This window comes from Monomorium pharaonis, chromosome 8 (genome assembly GCF_013373865.1).
Source record: "Monomorium pharaonis isolate MP-MQ-018 chromosome 8, ASM1337386v2, whole genome shotgun sequence".
NCBI lineage: Eukaryota > Metazoa > Arthropoda > Insecta > Hymenoptera > Formicidae > Monomorium > Monomorium pharaonis.
This window is the reverse complement of record NC_050474.1, coordinates 23,093,696-23,102,094: the sequence shown is the minus strand read 5'-3', so window position 1 is coordinate 23,102,094 and position 8,399 is coordinate 23,093,696. Positions and strand designations below refer to the sequence as shown.

Sequence of the window (8,399 nt, the reverse complement as noted above, 5' to 3'; positions counted from 1 at the left end):
TAAAATACATATAAAAAACAAAAAATCGAAATAAGGTATATCACAAATCAATAGAATGTCTGAAATTTCAAGTATCAGGAGTATCCAATTGATAATGGCAAGTGTAATGGAAAAAGAAAATATCGTACAGCAATGTTCGTATGCGAAGTTCGTAAAGTGGAAAAGAAGTTTGAAAATGTCAAGAGATGGGAGAAAAAGAGAGCGAGGCAGCAGCGAGAAGAAAAGAAAACTGGCAGATAAACGCAATGACAAAAGGAACAAAGAGTATGAGAAGGGGACAAACAAAGCGGAAGCGAGAGAAAAGGAAGCACAAAAGAGCGACAGGGGGTGGTGGGGAAAAGAAATCGGCGGTAATGTCCGCGCGAGTAAGACGGCAGACGCGCGACCTACATTTCGGCGACAGGTGAGCCGCACTCTAAAAAATGCAGAAGAGTGTGTGAGAGAAGGAGAGAGAAAGAGAAAGAGAAAGAAAAACGGATAAATGGAGTGAGAGACAGATATGATAAAATGCTGCTTGTCGCGTTTTGTGTATATGTGCAGCACGCGGTCGAAACACGCCGGTGAATTTAATTAAAGTGTGATATCTCGCAAGTCGCGCTGGGTTGGCCCAGGTAAGTGCTCGCCCGTTTCTATATATGCATGTGTGTGTGTGTGCACGCGTATGTGAGCGTGTGTATCTTTGTTAAGTCACATTGTTCGGACACTGTCGGTGCAAATTCGGATCTTCACCACTCTTCCTGCCTTCATTGCTTTAACTTCTTCAATGAAATTATTTACGCGAAATTATTTTCGCAAAGTTACCTAGGTTCTAAACTAAACTTACGATCTTAAGCTTATTACAAGGCTACGTTTTCCTTCCGCCATTAATAAATTCTAAATATTTCATAGAAAGTAAATTAATAAGTATTTCTTAAAAATAGCCCGAGGCTTCTCATAACGTAAAATGGCAAAATTATAGTGCTCCGTAAATCCCTACTTCATGAAGTAACTGTGCAAGAAATTATATTTTAGATAGATGTTTAGAGTAACGATCTAGTAATCATAGTTGTGCGATATACACACGATATACACGATCCTAACGGATACTAAAAGCAAAACTTCAGTCAGAAGTGTTATGTATAATATTTCTCGCGCTTAATTATTATTGCAAAAATTTTTGACAGAATTTCAAAGGCATAGAAGTAAGAGTAACGTCATTATTCACAAAACACGTGCCTTCTCTTCTATCTCGCGGAACTGTGTGCGCGCACATCGCGAGATATGCAATGCTTACGCAACGGAGCCACAACGTTCGCGGTAGTGCAGCACGCGGGAAAGTCTGCGATAAACTCGCATGCCGGATGCCCAGTATCTGCTTTATGTCGATACCGTCGCAATGAAATCTCCTATTTTACCGATTATTGTCACAGTTAGTAGGACACAAAAACAAATAAAACACTATATATATACTTAAACATTTCGGGTGCATTTTTAGAAATGCAAGAACATTGAGATGAATCTCTCTTACGATTTCGTAGAAATACGAGAAGACTACACCGAAGTTTTACGTATCCAGGTACCGTCTTTGCATACGAATTACTCATTAGCTAAATTATTCATTCATTGTTCTCCGATGAGACTGTAGATCGACGCACAAACGAGAGTCAGAAAAGGAAGGAGCAAGAGCTGTAATTAAAGGTGGCTTCTTCCTGCACGTCGGTGCAATGAACGTGCAACGAGCCCTTGCACAATGATTAACATATCAGTGTGCTAATATCGCGATCATCAACTCAACGTCAAATCAAGATGGATATATAAGGAAAATGCAATTACGCGACCATCGGGAAGGAAAAAAATTTACGCATCGTACCGCACGAGAATTCCATTTGCGCGTGAACCGTGCTTTCCTAACGTTTTATTAATCACTACGTACTTACTCAGCTTTTCGCTTCATACCGTTATTCCGCCGTCATTATCCGCGTCGATCGAACGCGCAATAATACGTGTTGCGATTACTCGGACTTGCAGAAGTCACCACGAGAGACGAACGCGAGCACCGAGCGGGCAATAATTAATGATCGAGCTTTAAAGATCGACTAACGAGCTAGTGCGGAACAGCGTGTCCCACGTGGGCCATTGCAAAGGGCGAGCCAGTTTTATTTCTGTCCGCGGCCCTACGTGGCCCTGCGCACGGCCCCATGCGTGGCTCGACGAGCGACGAAGGTCCACGATAACGCTCTAAAAAGTCTCGGATAGCTCTCCCGCGGGGAACTTCGATGCTCTATCGGCGTAACGTAAACTTACGAACCAAATTTCTCGCGTTTACCAAGGGGACGAGATGAAAAAAACCTCGAAAAGCCGCACCGTTTCGGACAAAGTGGATAAGTTAAATTGAAGACGAAAGACGTTATCGTTATGTGAAGATCTTAAAATTCTTATCAGTGTGACACTAAATATATTTACATATAAAATTCTTAAGAATTTTACCTAATCTTTCTATAAATAGCAACGAGAAATATCAATTTATTAACATGCACATATCCCTTAAATATTATTGATAAAAATAACTTGACTTAATTCAAAATTCTTATCAGTAACATTAAATAGATAAGAAAAAATATATAGAATTCTTAAAAATTATTTAGTATCTTTTATAGATAGCGGTAAAAAATACTGTTAATTTATTAATATACACTCCTTTTAAGTTATTGATAAAAATAATTTAGTACACGCGTATAGAAGCATTTCCACTCGAGTTCAAAGCTTCACCGGATTCCAATTGCAAAAATATTTCATTTAATCTATTATATGTTATATACATACCTCTCACTTTTATCGCATTTTATCCGCGAACTATTTGTAAAATATAGCTTGGAAGCTGCAGTAAAAAATCCTGGCGCACTGAGGTCAATCTTTTATTACGTGATGATGCGCGATCTGCTATGCTACGCTATCGGGCTAAATCGAGATCGGGGAAGAACGACATTGGCGGTACTCTGCGCGAAAGAAATTATTAGCGATTATCTGCGGGCCTATCTTAATGGCTGTCGCCGTAACGATTGTTGCAGCTATGATTGAGATAATTACATCGTACCCGCATCGTGAGCCGCCGTCACGGCGCGTTGCGAAAGAAGGCAGGATGAAAGAGAAAGAGAATGCACAGACGTCGACCGTCGGTCGCATTGACCGCGTATATAGCAAAAGATCGTGCGGAATAGATAATGATATTAACGGCGATACTATTACCGTCGTTTCGTCGTGTACTAACAGTTTGTACAGCGATACGTACAGCGAACTGCTGCGGCACAATCGTTTGCAAGTTAGAAAAGGTCCTGTAGTGCTATTGTAGAATCGAACAACCGAAATGTGAAACTTAGTTAAGTCAAACCGGAAAATCAGGTTTTCATTTTCTAACCTTTGTTAGCAGTACAGTCTAAAATTCTCGATGTACCTTCTGAAGTTCTCGCAAAATTTTTCTTTGCTTTACTATATTTTAATTTACTATATTATGTATTTATTATATTTTAATTTACTATATATCTCAAAATATCGCTTTAGTATACTGAGCGATTTTTTATAATAATTGAATATTATTAAAAATTTTTGCTATCAAACATCATCTGAGATATAAAAACCGATGACAATTGTAAGATGACGTCTTCGAAAAAATAATTATCGAGTAACGTTTGATAAAAAAATATATACAGGATATAGAGAAAATTACTCGTTTAATTTTTCTTAAACAGATTTCTCGTGTAAACTGTAAAGTGCGGATAGTGAATTCGAACACGATTGCTTAATCTTCATGAGATAGATAAATAGAAAGATAACAGAAACGTTTACCTAACAAGTTATGAACAGATGTGTTATTTACGAGTAGCATAGTTATCAAATAAGACAATTGTAATCTCAAATGTATCAATTTTGTTTCTATCTGCTTGATGGATAACAGCACAGTTTATTTTCCATTAAGAGAGTTGCGGAAACATTCTCTTGTCGAGCTAATAACTACTGGTTCTGTAACCGCCACGTGGATTTCATAACATCAAGTTTATTGGTGCAATAAAGCGCTTGAAAAATAACTGTGATTACTTGCGTGATTAGATGTATGATGTATACATAACCTACCTATGTTCAAATTTCTATTACTGGCCTTAGCTAAAATTCTATTATGTGACTGCATTTATTAATTTCATAACAATATTTCTTCATTGCGCGTTAGACGTCAAAGTAAACGTCTCGCACTTTATTAAATTGCAAAAGCAATAATTATATCGTTTATATATCTGCCTTTAAATAATTTTAAAAACGTCTACGAAAAATTTGTTTTAGAATCCTGTTTTAGAATCAAATCCTGATATTAAAAAATTAATTATAAATAAATTAAAAAATATTCCTGAATTTTAGATAATTGCAGAAGGCATCTAATTTTACGATGTAATCTTATACACATTTTATTAGAGATGAGTTGCGTAAATAATTCTCGTCGACGTCAAACTCGTGCTGCCTTTCCGTCTATCTTTTTCTCTCGACAACTAACCGATCCATGTAGCTGAAGCTAGCCAAAGGCAGCAGCCAAACGCCAAGCGGCCAAGGCGAATGTCATATAAGCGTTTCCAGGGGACACCATTCAATCAAACGTTAAAAATTCCTTGGTTATGAGATTTTTAACAAACTTTGAAAAATTCACATAGGGTTTAGTCATTATAATACATAATCGATTTTTTGCAACAAGACTTGCAATTTATCAACTGTTATAAATTTTTTAAACTAATTTTTATGGTTTTCCGCGCCTCACGCCTAAACGCAAAGTACGATTTCCTCCAAATTTGGCTGGAAATATCTTTCCGTAATGCACAATCGACTGATCGCAAAAAACGATAAAAATTAATTTTTTAAATGTTTATAACAATGAGGAAAATGCACGTCTTGCCGCGAATGATCGATCAGTCGATTCTGTGTTACGGAAAGATATTTCCAGCCAAAATTGAAGGAAATGGTATTTTGCGTTTAAGCGTGAAGCGCAAAAACAATAAAAATTATTTTAAAAAATTTATAACAATTGGTAAATTAAAGTCCTGTCACAAGTGATCGATTATGTATTATAATGACTAAGCTCTATGCAAATTTTTCAAAGTTCGTTAAAAATCTCATAACCAGGGAATGTTTAACGTTTGATTGAATGGTGTCCCCTAGAAACGTCCATATGACGTTCGGCCCTGGCCGCTCGGCGTTTGGCTGCTAATAGCTTCAGCTACATAACTGATCCAATCTCTTAAACATACATTTTGGCAACGATGACTTTCTTGCAATCTCGAACATCAAGGAAACGTGATCGTAAATCTTTATAAATTAAGCAATTCTAAAGCATGCAGAAAGATCGCAGCACGATGGTGATTGTGATCGAGAGACGACCTTCTCGTTCTTTCTTTATTCCCTCGCGAGATTCCAAGATCGGCAGCTTGGGGGTCATCTAATCGGACCCCCGCAAAGGACTTTGGCGTTCTTGATGCGTCGCCGAGGCCTTAAGTCCGATTCATCGGGCGGAGGTAAACGTATGTAAGGTCTCGTCGAGTCAGCGGAATGATAGTTGAAGGATTTGCGAGAGCGAGCAACATACCTGATGGACATCGCAAACAAACGATCTATGCCAACGATAATCACTCCAGCTCCATTATGAACGTTCCCTTCGACATACGAATGAATTGACCGATGTTCTTTACAATGGCCTTCAGGCCCTACCTCCGACTGCGAAGAATACAAAGCGCAAAGATAGTCGGATTTTAGAGCTTGTTCTTAAAGAACATGTCATTCATCTTAATACTGCAAAGAATTCGAGGATATAATAAAAATAGTAGAAAGTAAAACTGACATTATAAGATAAATGTTATTCTAATAAAAGACATAAGAATTGTAAAGAACTCAATAAGTTATATCTTCATCGCATTTGTGATTCATGTATTTGTTACAAAGTATCGGAAATTCTTTTCTGTGTAGATAAAATTTCTCTATGACAAAAAAAATTATCTAGGCTGCAGGGCAACGTTGGAACGTTTAGTTAGAACGCAAGTACAAAAGTGTAGTTTGCCTCAAAAGAAACTAAACTTTTCAAACAGTTAAAAGTCATTTATTTAAAATTCAAAAAGATGAAAGTCATGATTTGAAACATGACTTTCCTGTTTATGGTCACCGAGGTAAAAGGATCTCGAAAGAAGATCTGCATAAGTTCACACACTCATTTACTGACTGTGTCCAATGCTCTATTAATGTGAGATCATATTTCAAATAATAGCTACACTTTTTAAATTTTGAATAAATAACTTTTTGTAATTACCTAAAAGTTTGGTTTCTTTCGAGACACACTGTGTATCTAGGAATCGATGCCAAACGATCTGTCCGTCTGTCGTATACGTGCGGATAGTGGTATCCGTCAATCGCACTGTGATCGAACACTTCCGCCTTTCCGTCCGTGAGTCACACACGTCCGTCACACGCGTATGACAATAATGCATACCTGGATAACGCGATTCGCAGCGCGCGACATACTTAATCGATCACGCTCACGTTATCGAGCCGAGTCGATCGTGCTCGAAATGCAGGCAGATGCCGTGTTACGCGACCTCCTCCCCTCCCCTTGGCCTTCGCTTATCTAATCTAATCATTTCTTACCTGAAACAGAAAAAGAAACCAATCGATGAGTTATAATTTTAGATAAGATAAAACATTATCATTGTAATTGTAAAATTGACAAGTTATAAAATTTCAACATTACAAAACAGTTTCTTATATTTTAAAAATTGATTAACGATTTTTCTAGCTTTTTTGCTACGTCAATCTCGTTTAAACTTTCACGCGAGCAAATAGTAACCGTACGTACTACATTTCGAATTTGCTTCTCATCATCTAAAAATTCCAATCGTATATCGTACTGCTCTTTTATCGTTTCCTTCTCGCCTTCTCTTTCCTTTTCGCGATAATGTAATCGGATGTATCGCCGTACTTATGCAGTAGCACCGCGGGGAGAATTAGAAAATTGCATAGGTCTTGAATGAAGGCACGTTGCGCGGGTGTGCACCTAGGAAGCTCGGGACATTACACTTCCTGGCACTTACTGAAATTAAGGTTGTGAAACTTTTCGAGCCCGTACAAGAGATCGGGATATAAACCTGGCGTCCCTGTTTCGTCCGCCTCTTTCAAGTTTTTAGTGCCTCGTGGGAATTTGACTTAACATTTTTTCTAACGCAAACTAAGAGAGAGAGAGAGAGAGAGAGAGAGAGAGAGAGAGAGAGAGGAGGGGAGGGGGGGAGAAAGAGAGCAAGAAAATCGGAACGCGTAAAATAAACGCTTTAATTTCTAGAGAGATTTCTTTCAATTTTCAACACAACGGATATTGATTCACGATAACAAATATCTTTTATCAATTCTTCTCTCAACAAGATTAATATATCAAGTGACGTATTAAAATCATTTTATCGTAGTAGTGCTGTCATCACAGCAAACATATTAAATAAAGTTTAATATTATTCGCTTTAGCATTATTTATTTATTATCTTACATTACTGTACTCTGAGGTGGAAGTACTATTCGAGAGAATTATTCAAGAAACGATTTTAAAACGCTGTTCGATTAAAAAAAGAAAACCTATAATAATACGTTAGTTTTAAATAATAAGCAAGAATCGAGTTTTGTGCAGTTCTAGAATATTTATAAATATGATTAAGGTTTTGTAAGAGTTCGATATTAAGTTTCTAAATATTTTTATTACGTTAAAACAGGTTCGATTGAAATTGCATTATTTATAAAAAGAGAATTTAAAAGCGAGATTACGTCGGTGCAATTTGTTTCTTGATCGAAGGCCCCGATCTAATCGCACACGGATATATCGATGATTATCGAGGCGAATCGGACGTGACCGCGAGCGAGTGCGGCGAGCATTGCGATAATGACAAACGCAAAAATGCAGGCGATGCGGAATGACAGCCTTGGCTTGAAAATGTACTTTCCACTAGTTATCCGAGGCGGCACTGTTTCTAACAAAGGTCGCATCCTATTCCTCACCCGCCTTTCCCTTTACAGAGTCTCTCTCTCTCTCTCTCTCTCTCTCTCTCTCTCTCTCTCTCTTTCATTTTTCATGGACCTACAAGTATCGTGCCATGCAATAATCGTCATCTAACTCAATGTCAGCTGCTTCCAGGTTGACGATATACTGCGTGCGAGAACGAAGCGACACGATATTCTCTTTCTTTCTCTCTTTCTCTTGCTTTGCCTCTTCCCTACCGCGCGCTACAGCATCACTCCATCTTCGTCGCACTCGCCGCAACCTTTGTGCAACGACTCGCGCGCATTCACTCTAGCCTTGTGCCTAATGACACGTCGACACAGAGGGAGAACGTTTCTTCTCACAGGCTCGATGCAACGCC

The 8,399-nt window shown here is 38.1% G+C and overlaps 1 protein-coding gene across 1 annotated transcript in view; it reads right to left on the bottom strand.

The window, feature by feature from the left end:
• Window positions 1–8,399, bottom strand: part of LOC105834168 — an 88,774-nt gene that overhangs the window by 50,107 nt on the left and 30,268 nt on the right. The window lies entirely within an intron of this gene.